This window comes from Brachyistius frenatus, unplaced genomic scaffold (assembly GCF_029030835.1).
Source record: "Brachyistius frenatus isolate BFR_SWC_R1_liver_20210118 unplaced genomic scaffold, ASM2903083v1 Contig_44, whole genome shotgun sequence".
Classification (NCBI taxonomy): domain Eukaryota; kingdom Metazoa; phylum Chordata; class Actinopteri; family Embiotocidae; genus Brachyistius; species Brachyistius frenatus.
Window position 1 is genome coordinate 83,949 of NW_027210643.1, and position 14,169 is coordinate 98,117.

The following is a 14,169-nucleotide window of genomic DNA, read 5'->3' on the forward strand; positions in this document are numbered from 1 at the left end:
GAAAATCACAATATAAAAGTTATGAATTGATTTACATTTGATTGTGGGAAATAAGTATTTGATCCCCTACCAACCAGCAAAAATTCTGGCTCCCACAGACTGGTTAGATTAGTCCTCTCGCTTTAAGAAAGTACAACTGTCTCAACTCATTACCTGCATAAAAGACACCCGTCCACAGAACCAATCAATCAGATTCTAACCTCTCCACCATGGGCAAGACCAAATAGCTGTCTAAGGATGTCAAGGACAAGATTGTAGACCTGCATAATGCTGGAGTGGGCAACAAGACTGTCGGCAAACAGCTTAGTGAGAAGGAGACAACTGTTGGTGCGATTATTCGGAAATGGAAGAAACACAAAATGACCATCAATTGCCCTCCGTCTGGGGCTCCACGCAAGATCTCGCCTCGTGGGGTATCGATGATCATGAGAAAGGTGAGGGATCAACCCAGAACTACACGGGAGGAACTTGTTAATGATCTCAAAAAAGCTGGGACCACAGTCACCAAGAAAACCATTGGTAACACACTACGCCGTAATGGATTAAAATCCTGCAGCTCCCGCAAGGTCCCCCTGCTCAAGAAAGCATAAGTACAGGCCCGTATGAAGTTTGCCAATGAACATCTGAATGATTCAGAGAAGGCTTGGGAGAAGGTGATTCGGTCAGATGAGACCAAAATCGAGTTCTTTGGCATTAACTCGACTTGCCGTGTTTGGAGGAAGAGAAATGTTGACTATAACCCCAAGAACACCATCCCCACCGTCAAGCATGGAGGTGGAAACATTATGCTTTGGGGGTGTTTCTCTGCAAAGGGGACAGGACGACTTCACCGCATCGAGGGGAGGATGGACGGGACCATGTACCGTGAAATCTTGGGCGACAACCTCCTTCCCTCAGCTAGGTCACTGTAAATGGGTCATACATGGGTCTTCCAGCACGACAATGACCCAAAACATACGGCCAAGGCAACAAAGGAGTGGCTCAAGAAGAAACACATTAAGATCATGGGGTGACCTCGCCAGTCTCCAGACCTTAATCCCATAGAAAATCTGTGGAGGGAGCTGAAGCTTCGAGTTGCCAAACGACAGCCTCAAAACCTTAAGGATTTGGAGAGGATCTGCAAAGAGGAGTGGACCAAAATCCCTCCTGAGATGTGTGCAGACCTGGTGACCAACTACAAGAAACGTCTGACCTCTGTGCTCACCAACAACGGTTTCTCCACCAAGTACTGAGTCATGTTTTGCTACGGGATCAAATACTTATTTCACACAAGCAAATGCAAATCAAATTATAACTTTTAGATTATGTCTCTGACTGTTAAAATAAACCTACCATTACAATTATACACCGTTCATTTCTTTGTCAGTGGGCAAACTTACAAAACGGCAAGGGATCAAATAAGTATTTCGTCCACTCTATGCATGCAGGCAAACATGCAAAATGGAAAACGTGTGTTAAATTGCACATTTGAAAGACACAATCCTCACTGCATGTTGTTAGTAAATCGGCTTTGACATTTTTTTGCGGGTGGTGTGGAGTTTGCACAGGATTTTACACACGCAAACCTTTAGTAAACCAGGCCCTCAGAGAGATGAATCTGTCAGACCTTACTCATGGAACAGTAAACATATCTCAAATCTGACAATGCAGGATTTTGATTGCTACAAACATACCTCAAAAACCGAAAAAAGGCTCATTCATTATCTTTCCAATAGTTAGGTGAGTCCAACCTCTAAATATATATGAACATGTTGCTGAACATAAACCAAGGAGCAACAAGTTAGAACAGCCTAGCACAAAGACCGGAATCAGGAGGAAATAGTGAACCAGGTTCTGTCAGAGTAGCAAAATCTGCCTAATAGTAACTCTTAAGATCACTGATTAACAGGCTCGTTTGTTTGATATGTGCCTGTTATGAGGTGAGGGGATCAACGAACCCAAATGCAGACACACGGCAAAATCTCTTAGGAAGCAGGTCTTTTATTCCCCGGGCAGTGAGGCAAACAGGAAATGCACGCCAAGAGTCTGTGTCAATTTGCGCTTCGCCAAACGAGGGAATCCCCGGGGTTCCCCTTGACACGTGGCCGGGTGACGTGGCCGAACGGCGATGCTCCGCTGGGGGAATCCCCAGATCTCTCCTCAGCGAGCTGATTGGCTGGATCGACTGTGTGACGTCCGCGACTCGACACAGGATCGCCCCAAACCTCGACAGCGGATCTCCGAGGAACGCACTGGAGGGTCTCTTCGTGCAGGTGATGCCCGTGGCTCGACACTGGACAGAACCGGCAGGGTCGACTGTGTGACACTTGTAGCTCGACACAGGATTGCCAAGATTGCAGCAGATGATCTCCGAGGAACGATCTGGAATCTTCTTCGTTCAGGTGGATGCCCGTGGCCCGACACTGAACGGCAGGAAACAGGTCAGAATCGTAATTTCAACAACGGGAGACGGAACGGACTTACTGGACAAGTTGACGGGTAGGCAACGGACGAACTGACACCGGATGGGCAGGACACTAGGGTATAAGTAGCAGACGGCGTAATCAATTGGAATGCCGCTCAGCTGTGCTGCCGGAGAGGTGCGGTAGTGGGCGGTGGTTGGAGGAGGGTACTGCTGAGAGAGAAAAACAGACAGGGAAATGACAGGACACAGGAGGAAAGGTATTCGGGGGTTAAACAGGTGAAAACACACTATGAACAGACAGGAATCCTAACAGTACCCCCCTCTCAACGGGAGCCTCCTGGCGAACCGCCAGGCTTGTCAGGGTTCTGTCGATGGTAGGTGTGAACCATCTCAGGATCCAAGATCCGGGAGCGTGGTACCCAGCACCGCTCCTCAGGCCCATAACCCTCCCAATCTACCAGATACTGGAACCCCCTACCTCTGCGGCGGACATTGAGGAGGCGATTGACCGTATAGACGGGCCCTCCATCGATAATTCGGGGTGGTGGAGGGGGTGTGGCCAGAGGATTCAATGGGCTGGTGACCACGGGTTTCAGGAGAGAGACATGGAAGACAGGGTGAATTCTCATGGAGGCTGGTAACTGTAGTTTGACTGTGACGGGGTTGATTATAGCGGTGATCGGGAAGGGCCCAATGAATCTCGGGGACAGCTTTCTTGATTCTGTACGAAGGGGAATATCCTTCGTTGAGAGCCAAACCTGGTGTCCGAGCTGGTACACGGGAGCGGGAACTCGGCGACGATCTGCCACCCTCTTGTTCTGCTCTGCAGTGCGGAGTAGGGCGGCCCGAGTCTCCCTCCTCACCCGCCTACAGCGACGGGCATGGACCTGGACCGATGGGACTGCTACCTCGACCTCTTGGCTAGGGAACAGGGGAGGTTGATAGCCCAGGGAGGCCTCGAAGGGGGACAGTCCAGTGGCAGCGGAGGTGTGCGAGTTGTGAGCGTATTCTACCCACGGAAGGTGACGGCTCCAGGATGCAGGATTGGCGGTGGTCACACACCGAAGAACGGCCTCCAACTCCTGATTCAGCCTCTCAGTCTGTCCATTTGTCTGGGGGTGGAACCCTGAGGAGAGGCTGGGCGTGGCCCCGATGGTCCGGCAAAACGCCTTCCAGACCTGAGAGGCGAACTGCGGACCCCGATCAGACACAATGTCCACAGGGATGCCATGGAGTCGGACGACATGCAGGGTCAGCAGGTCGGCGGTCTCCTGGGCAGATGGAAGCTTGAGGAGTGGAATGAAGTGGGCCGCCTTCGAGAACCGATCCACTATGGTGAGGATGACCGTATTCTGGTCAGATGGAGTGAAACCCGTGACAAAGTCCATGGCAATATGAGACCATGGGCGCTGGGGGGTGGGGAGTGGTTGTAGTAGTCCCCCAGGGGGTCGGTGCGAAGCCTTATTGCGGGCACATGTGGTGCAGGCCAAGACGTAGGCTCGTGAGTCCTCCTCGAGGGATGGCCACCAGAAGGTGCGGCGAAGCCAGTGTATGGTTCGGCGGATACCTGGGTGGCCGGAGAGCCGGGAGTCATGAGTCCACCGCAGGACCTGGGAACGGACGGACGGAGGAACGAATAGCCGGTCAGGGGGACCTCCTCCAGGGTCAGGCTGGGTCCGCTGAGCCTCACGCACCGCCATCTCGACCTCCCAAGTCAGTGCTCCCAGCACGCAGGAGGGAGGCACAATGGTATCCGGGGTTGGCTCCTCTTCATCCGGGGAAAACTGACGGGGCAGGGCGTCGGGCTTAGTGTTCTTGTGCCCTGGACGAAAAGTGATGGTGAAATTAAAGCGGGAGAAAAATAATGCCCAGCAGGCCTGACGGGGGTTTAGTCTTCTGGCTGTGTGTATATATTCTAGGTTCTTATGATCGGTGAGGACGACAAAAGGCTGCGCTGATCCCTCCAGCCAGTGCCTCCACTCCTCCAGAGCTAATTTCACAGCCAGCAGCTCTCGGTTACCCACGTCGTAATTCCGCTGGGCTGGGGAGAGTCTTCGGGAGAAGAACGCACAGGGTCGGAGTCTGGAATCAGCAACTGAACGTTGGGACAATACTGCCCCGACCCCGGTATCAGAGGCGTCCACCTCGACTACGAACTGGTGTTTCTCGTCCGGATGTGCAAGGATAGGAGCCGAGACAAACAGTTCTTTGAGGGCCAAAAAAGCCTTGTTGGCCTCGGGCGTCCAGCTGAAATCCACCTTGGTGGATGTGAGTCGAGTAAGGGGAAGAGCGGTCTGGCTGTAACCCCGGATGAATCGCCGGTAAAAATTGGCAAACCCTAGGAACTGCTGAAGTCTCTTTCGGGAGGAGGGCACAGGCCATTCCGTCACAGCTCTAACCTTCTCCGGGTCCTTACGGACCTGCCCCTCCTCTATGATAAAGCCCAAAAACTGGACTGAATGGACGTGGAACTCGCACTTCTCTGCCTTAATGAAGAGCCGATTCTCCAGGAGTCTTTGAAGGACCTGACGGACATGATGGTGGTGTTCCTTGGGGGTAGCTGAGTAAATCAATACGTTGTCCAAGTAGACGAACACGAACCGGTTCAGGAAGTCCCGAAGAACGTCGTTCACCAGGGCCTGGAAAACAGCAGGGGCATTGGTCAGACCGAAAGGCATGACCAAATATTCGAAATGGCCAAGGGGGGTGTTAAACGCCATCTTCCACTCATCTCCCTCTCGGATTCGGACCAGGTGGTAGGCGTTACGGAGGTCCAATTTAGAGAACACGGTGGCCCCAGCGAGAGACTCGAAAATGGAGTCTAGCAGTGGTAGAGGGTATTTATTTTTGGTGGTAATCTGGTTGAGGCCACGATAGTCAATGCAGGGACGCAGGGTCTTGTCTTTCTTGGTTACAAAAAAAAACCCAGCTCCCAGAGGGGAGGATGAGGGACGGATAATTCCTGCGGCTAGAGAGTCTGTGATGTATTGCTCCATCGCCTCTCGCTCGGGTCGGGACAGATTGTAGAGGCGGCTGGAGGGAAACGATGCGCCAGAGAGCAACTCGATGGGTCAGTTCGTTCTGTTATGAGGTGAGGGGATCAACGAACCCAAATGCAGGCACATGGCAAAATCTCTTAGGAAGCAGGTCTTTTATTCCCCGGGCAGTGAGGCAAATAGGAAATGCACGCCAAGAGTCTGTGTCAATTTGCGCTTCGCCAAACGAGGGAATCCCCGGGGTTCCCCTTGACACGTGGCCGGGTGACGTGGCCGAACGGCGATGCTCCGCTGGGGGAATCCCCAGATCTCTCCTCAGCGAGCTGATTGGCTGGATCGACTGTGTGACGTCCGCGACTCGACACAGGATCGCCCCAAACCTCGACAGCGGATCTCCGAGGAACGCACTGGAGGGTCTCTTCGTGCAGGTGATGCCCGTGGCTCGACACTGGACAGAACCGGCAGGGTCGACTGTGTGACACTCATAGCTCGACACAGGATTGCCAAGATTGCAGCAGATGATCTCCGAGGAACGATCTGGAATCTTCTTCGTTCAGGTGGATGCCCGTGGCCCGACACTGAACGGCAGGAAACAGGTCAGAATCGTAATCTCAACAACGGGAGACGGAACGGACTTACTGGACAGGTTGACGGGTAGGCAACGGACGAACTGACACCGGATGGACAGGAGACTAGGGTATAAGTAGCAGACGGCGTAATCAATTGGAATGCCGCTCAGCTGTGCTGCCGGAGAGGTGCGGTAGTGGGCGGTGCTTGGAGGAGGGTACTGCTGAGAGAGAAAAACAGACAGGGAAATGACAGGACACAGGAGGAAAGGTATTCGGGGGTTAAACAGGGGAAAACACACTAGGAACATACAGGAATCCTAACAGTGCCAAAACAAAGTATAATAAAGTCATGTTTGGATTTTAAGTGCAGGACTACTTGATTGCTAAGCACAGTAAATTCCTAAAAAACCAAAAACAGGAAGCCTCGTAAAAGCAGTGCTGCCAGCAGTAGCTCTGTTACAACTGCACAGATATAAATGATCTTCTCATGTAACTCCCAATATGTGCATTTCTGACATACAGTATACTTAATTTTTTGGTGTAGTCATGCTGCCTTTTATTCGCGTTGTCTACTTATCAACCATAAGAACCAATAACTCAATGATTTAAGTGAACTGCAATTATCCAGCTGGAGTTAATTTTTGCTGGACATACTGCGTTACCCTCCTTTTATTGCTGCCTCTGCATCCGACAAAGAAATGTTTGATTCCTGTTCAGTTGGTTATTACTATAACATAATGTAATGTAGCATAAACAGGCTCTTGGCTGCCTCTATTTTGCCAGGAGCCATTTGTTAGGTTGCCTCACGCACCACCTGCTCAGACATAAATAAAACATGCCGCCTTGTCAGCTTCTGCTCCCGAAAACTTTGTTTCCTCTGAAAAATACAGAATGCCGGTGTGATGGAGGATTCGGTGGAGGTTGAGATATGACGAAAGATGCAAAACGACGGCTGTCGTTTCATTGACAAATACAAAGTGCTCAGTTGGTGAAGTGTTGTTCTGTCAGCCTGGCTAGAGAACACAACAGTTCTTCTATTCAGAGATGCAGGAGAATATTTAATTCAGTTCAGTGTTTAGCCAGAGGAAATGGGTTGCATTGATAATGTTCAGTGGTACAGCACACTGTATCTGGAGCAGTTTTCTCTTTCTCTGTGCAGGTCTTATGTTTTATTCACCTGCCACTAGGAACAGGCAGATGCAGAGACTTCACATGAGGTTACACAGCACCTGAACTTGGAGAAATCCCGTAGTGGTCGGCCTATCTGATATCATATATCTGCCAGATTGTATTTGGCTCCAGTCCAATATAATTTCAGACACCGGTGTCAAAGTTGTGAGTTCTCATTAGTGGTGATAATATCCAGCTGGCCCCTCTTGACACCTACCAATAACCAGAGGTTTATAGACGAGGAATAATGGTGGACAGCAGGTGGGTGAGGGGGTAGAGGATGAGGGTATTGAATGTGAGGAAAAAATAAGGAGTCATAATAAAGCCCAAGAATAGCAATGAAGCAGTGTACAGAGTATTCAACAACCATGAGCAAATTGTTATGACTGAACGAAATAATTGTCAGTGTTCTTTTGCAAATAATAGCACTTCACAAAATTAGGGTGCAACAAAATAGCATAATAGTGCGACAATCATGCAAAATCATGTGGGGAAGGCATTAAATGCATCCTTTAAAAACTGAAATTGATGTTGATTTATACAAGTGGTTTCACAGGAAATGAAAGGACCAGAGCTGATTGTGAACCACAAGAGGGATAAAACCTCATGTGGAACCATCACCTCCATCCAGATAATCTTCAGTCGAACTTTATCTCTGAGATGACATAAAATCAACGTTATCGTTCCCAAGCAGAATGCTGTGTCACAATGGCAAGATAAAGCCAAAAAAAGTATTTTAAATATTAGCTAACAAGGTTGTTAATTAAGGAGAATTATTGTCTAGGCAGGTTATTGTTGGTATTCATATACAGTTTCTGCATACCCAAAATCAGTGGTATAGGTAGATTATATTATATTGAACCCTGTTTAAAGGATATCAGGATCTAAATTAACAAATGCGAATTGTATTTTCTACAAAAGATTCAGTTTTTATGTTTAATAAATTCTGTGGAAAAAGAAATATAATTACCACCTTCTGGATGTTCACTTCTACCCACAAGTCAAACTGCAGTTTATATCCATGTCTTACCAGACTCATATGGAATACATAGAGATGATAAAGCTGATCGATGGTAGACAATGCTTCAAATGATGTTTCTGCAAAGAAGCTACAAATTATATAATGTGGATAATTCGCAAACATCTTAAACCATGTCTGTGCAATCAGCAAAAGCTTCAAGGCGGACACCAAAGATAAGTGTCACTAATACAGCATATGACAAAATGTGAAATACAGTCACAATTTTCAACACATAAGTCAACACCTAATTTAGGAACAGAGCCCCTTCTTATGTGTTTATTTGCATTATGGCTAGAAACTGTTTTGCAGAATGTTATGATGTCACAATGAACATGACTTTTTGAAAATAAAATGTCATGACAAATATTTTGTCCTGTTAGACCTGAAACCTAAAATTTGCATACAAATAAAATTCATGAATTTTTGAGTTATGGCTACCAATGTGTTTCCTGGGGTCACAGTGACCTTTGACATTTGGCCAGTTAATCCTTGAGGCCAAGTCAATGTTTGTGCCGCATTTTGAAAAAGAACTACCAATGAACAACTACTGTCAGTGTAACCAAAGCTTGGTTTATTCACTTTGTGTCATGGAGCCCAGCTGTTTTCCAAAAATTATTAAAAACACATCACTGCAATATTGTTACACTGAGATGTTCCTTTCACTTTACAGAAACTACTGCATTTTAAGATACTTCTTCCAACACGAGATACGTTTTTAGAATTTAAAAATAACTAATGAAAAGTCACCAACTTAAATTCTGACTTAATAAAAAATACTTTCTACACCCTTATCTCTACAACCTTGTCTGTGTTGCATAAACGATGACGTCAATGCTCCAACTCCAGTGTTGACTCATCCCTCATGAATATGCATGCTTCATGGTTGCCTGTGTGTTTTTGCTGATGAAGGCATTTACAGTGGGGTCTCTGGTGGTGTCAAGGTTGTCCGAATCGTGCTGGCCAGATGTACAGATGCAGCCAGTGAATCTATTAGTGCTACTGGCTCTCTTGGCACCACAGCTTGAGAGAATGGGCAAAGGTGAGCACACCAGAGGAGGCACGTGCAGGTAGGAGAACAACTCTATAGTGTGTGACACACACTGAAAAACCGTGATCAGAACTGCATGTAAAGGCATCCAGTGAAGTCTGTCAGTCTGATCCATCACAGCAGCTGACCAGTGGCATCACTAATAACACGTTATATAGCCCAGCAATGCTCAAATCCACCTTTTGTGGATTTCAAATGTAGCTCAGTATTCCAGGCCACTATAGGGGGAAATATCTAAAATAAACATTGCAACAGACTTCTAAAATTATTCTATCTGATGCAATGATGCGAAAAAAATATGGCACTTCAGGTTTTAATATTTGAACATATGCTGATCACAGAGGTGATGTTGGAACAGGCAGAGAGGAAATATATTGTCAGTCAGTGTGGAAATGTGGAAATTCAATGCTGGAGAAGTTCATGAATTGTTGATTAAATGTCTGATTTGCTTGTGTTGCCAACTCACAGTCAAATTAATTTTGTACAAACCCTCAAAATGCTAAAATATGGATAAGGAGCATTTCAGTTGAGTTGAAATCTACGAATCCACCTCTTTGATGTCAAAACGGCTCACATCCATGAGAGGAAAGGAAGCGGCTTTCAGGAAGTGAGCTGTCAGACAGGATGATGTTTTCTTGGAGAGATGATACTCTTTTATCGAGCTGTGATCCAGGAATGTTGGAACTTCTCACAGTAATAATTTTTACAGTACTCTTAATCTCAGCTAAACTGAAAGTTCACATGTTGACCTGATAAACTAAAGAGGTTGTTAATCTAAAGGGAGAAATCACAATCCTTCCATTACAAAAACAATTGCAATTTCAATTCAATATTTCATGAAGCTGTTAATTTTCAAAAATTCCGTTGTTTCTTTGCAATAAATATACTCAGTAGAAGCTCTGCTGAAGACATTACAGTACAAAGTAAGCTTTTCCAAACAAAACATTTTATGTTAGTTTCTGTTTCTAGCGTATTCATCAAAGTAGAGACAACTATCACTGGATCACCTGGATTCTGAAGAAAACGTAAAAACATGATTCTTTTATTCATTACAATGAGCATCTTTTATTCTCAGATTAAAAATGTGGATTTATAGACTTTTAAATGCAATGGATGAAGGAGTCAGTGATATCCTTGGGCATGTGTTGCATTGTGTGATTTGACTGCATTATGGCTCCAGGAGTGTGATTTTTGAGGTGCACCTCCCATCCATGTACTGTGATAATGTTCTGTAATAATCACTGTATAATTGTATTGCTAACTCTAATGTTCATCACCGCTGTGGTTTCTGTGCTAATTGTTATTTGTATTGAGTTGTTACTTGCTGATCTGAGATTTGTTTGTCCTCTCAGCTGTCAGTTCTAAATGACTATTCATATTCCCGTTCATTGTGTTTTTGCTTTGAAGCTGTCTGCCACATTTGTTTTTTTGACATAATGTCTGAAGGCTTTTTTAAGTATAATGCAATAGAACCGAATCATCCATCAGCCAATTATTTCAAACTTGTGATTTGCAATTTGGCTTTTCAAATTCAATTCATCATCATCAGTGTCTCGGAAGCAAAGCATGTGAGTCACTTCGGGCTTTGTTTATTTGCAGATGGGAGCCTTTTGGCTTCAGTCCAGGACATTTGGGAAATGTAACTAGAGACAGTTGCACACACTTTGGAAAGCACACACACACACACACACGCACACACACACACACACACACACACACACACACACACACACACACACACACACACACACACACACACACACACACACACACACACACACACACACACACACACACACACACACACAGGCTGGGAGGAGGGCAGGAAACCTCAGCATCACGACCGAGTCACAAACCAATTGATTGCTGAGTCCTCTCCACTTTCCCTCGGAGGGCTCAGGGGCCGGATGGCAGCACGGAGCACTGTAGGAGTCAATAAGCTCAGATATCTGACATACGCCGCTGACTACGAAAATAACAAGGCCGGATGGCATGACTGAGTATCCGTGTGTGTGTGTGTGTGTGTGTGTGTGTGTGTGTGTGTGTGTGTGTGTGTGTGTGTGTGTGTGTGTGTGTGTGTGTGTGTGAGAGAGAGAGAGAGATGGAGAGATAATAGTTCGAGTCAAATCCTTACCAGAGACCTCCAATAAGCCAGGGCCAAACTAACATGCTCTGTGCACAGGCCAATCTGAATACCCAGCTAGGTCAATATTAGCTAAGTCAAATGACACTCAAATGACTCCATTTCCATCAAATGTCCTCTCCGTTCTCTTCTCCTCACTGTTTTTCTGTCCCATTTAGTCTCTAAGTGACTGCACCGCCACAAAATAAATGTTCCTCTGCAGACATAAAGAGCGGCTTCATCTGCCTGACTGATGTGCACATACTGCCCTACATGGCTTAATGGAATGCTCGGCAAAGGATCTGCATTATGAATACTGTATAGTGGTGAGGTTCATGTGAGGACCATGTGACCCGGGAAGATTTTTGCAGTGACAGGCTGGAGAAGGATTTAAATAGATTTGCTCTGAATCATGTCATTGTGTGGTAACACTTTATAATATAGCCTACATATAAAACAATTACTGGTTATTACTTAGAAAAAGCCCATATATCTGGGTTTTTTTTTTATAGCCATACCATGAATTCTCATCAATAAACAGTATTTAAAGCTATTTGGGTTGCATATATTACCCAGGGCATGGATAATTCAAGGCCGTTGTTAATAATTGCAAATTACCTGTAGCCGTGGCTACAGTCAGGTTATGGTCACCAGTCTTTCATTCTTAGTTTCTATTTTGAGCATAAACACTGTTTTCATGCTCCAATTTCAGATGTTTCTTTTTTTGTTGTTGCTGTACTTTAGCTCGCTGTGGAAGGCCCCAATACTTTAAATGTGAAAAGTTTGGAGAAAGTGTTGAGTTTCATTTAGCCAAACGTTTAGGGAAAAAGGCAAAGTGAGGAGCTGACGCGACTCTGTTATGATGGAATTAGAGCTCTGGAAAAGAATGAACTGAACTGGGATAGCAGGGAAACATGGAGGGCATGTGATGTTTGTGCAAACTAATAAACATTATTATGTAATGAAGATGAAATACAATCGAAAGAGGGGCGCTCAGATTTTAATAGTGTGCCAACGTAGGCCATCCAAACCCAGTGTTCAGTGACTTCTAAAGCTGTAAAGTGAAGAAAGTGTTTTTTTTCCCTCTGTCGCTTGATCTGTAAAATCTCATCTATTTTTCACAGAGAAAACATAGAGTCACAGTTAGATCTATTTTAACATTTAAGCTTGTGTAGTTAACTACAACTACCAACAACCAGATCACTAGTTACAAGTTTGATAAAAAACACACATTGTGATGGGTAACCACTTTTAAATATTTACTGTGAAGGTTTAACACACAAAGAGGTATTAAACTTGAACATTCCAGATTTGATTTATTTTCAGTTTTGCAGTTTTGAGTGAATTAGCAGCAGCTGACTTTGTTGCGGGTTTAAATATCCTCCATCATTCAAATCCTACTGTTAATTTTGCTGTAATATTATTTATTAAAAATGACAGCATGTCATTGAAGGAAAAAGCATGATAAGGTAATGTAATAATATTTATGCCATTCGCTCTCTAGTATTTCCCAATTACTTCCAATCATGACTCACCATCACTCAGCCAGAAAAAAAGCCTCCTCTCCCTGCTGCTGCACCGTGATGAGGACTTTTCGATTGCGGTTTGATCTACCTGTGATTGAGTGCAATGCATCACTGAGATTAGCGTTTTCTGCTGATTTATTCCTGAACGGTGTCCTTGAAAACATCTGTCAGTGGTAGCAGAGAATACACAGCACAAGATGATGAGATCAACTGCAAATGCTGGTAATATTACAGAGGCTAAACAGTGAAGAGAAACTATGACTTGCAGCCAAAAGGCTGCTGGTTTTAATCCTCGCTGAAGTAAGTGAAAGTGAATGAAGGCTCCTGCTGTTCACAGTTAAAGGTGCCCCAGAGTTTGGTAATTAACCCCCACCAGGACAGGTGGCACCTGGCACAAGCTTTAAAGGGACACATTGGTTTTAGAGAAATGTATTTACTGTACCCAGGGGACATGGTGGAGGCCTAATTAAAGTGTTTGTAGTCTAAATGTAGGTTGATGAGTAAATTCTCTCATCTTGGAAAAGGGGTTCTTAGTTTATACAGATGCTACAAGTGCTATTTTTTACAGGGGCCCAAAGAGGTGTAAAACAACTACAAAGAAATTTAAAACAACGATGGGAAGACTAAAAGACCACAAAGAGAGAACCATCCAAGTGCAAAATATCTGCAAAGAGACAAATACGACAAAGAGATACAAAATGAGTGCAAAACATAAAATGACTGCAAAGAATAGAGCTTGGTAACAAACTTATTATACTCTCACGGTACTGACCAAATTGTTTAAAATTTAATACCAAATTGTGACACCTAGGTTACTACCACACTAATAATTTTTAAAACGCATAACATTTGTAGCTTGTTGTCAATGAGGCAAAGCATTTATCATACAAAGCCTTTACTTGGGTTTCTTGCCCACGCAGATAAATTCACTTTAGGTAAATGTTATATTAGAATAACTTATTTCCCTCCTTTCAAAGTCATTTGCACTAACATTGAGGAGACATCAGTTATTTGTAATCACAGGAAACCACTTGGGTTACTCTCTACCCCTTTAAACTGTATGGAAAATAAAGATTTTGACTGTATTGTGAGAGATTGGCATTGGTAAAAATTGGTACTGAAACCAGGAACCAGCATATGGGTTAAGGTGAGGAAAATTATTGAATGCTACCCAGCCCAAACAAAGAGACACAAACGGACCGCTACAAGATGCAAAACAACCAAAAAGACACGCAAAACCACTTCTTCCTTGTTTGTAGTCATTTGTGTCTTCCCCACACTTGGTCCGGATCCTGAGTGTTGGTTCTGTTTAC

At 45.0% G+C, this 14,169-nt stretch overlaps 1 pseudogene; it reads left to right on the forward strand.

Moving 5' to 3' along the window:
- Positions 1-209: 209 nt before the first annotated feature.
- Positions 210-1,232, forward strand: LOC138623492 (uncharacterized; annotated as a pseudogene).
- Positions 1,233-14,169: the final 12,937 nt, after the last annotated feature.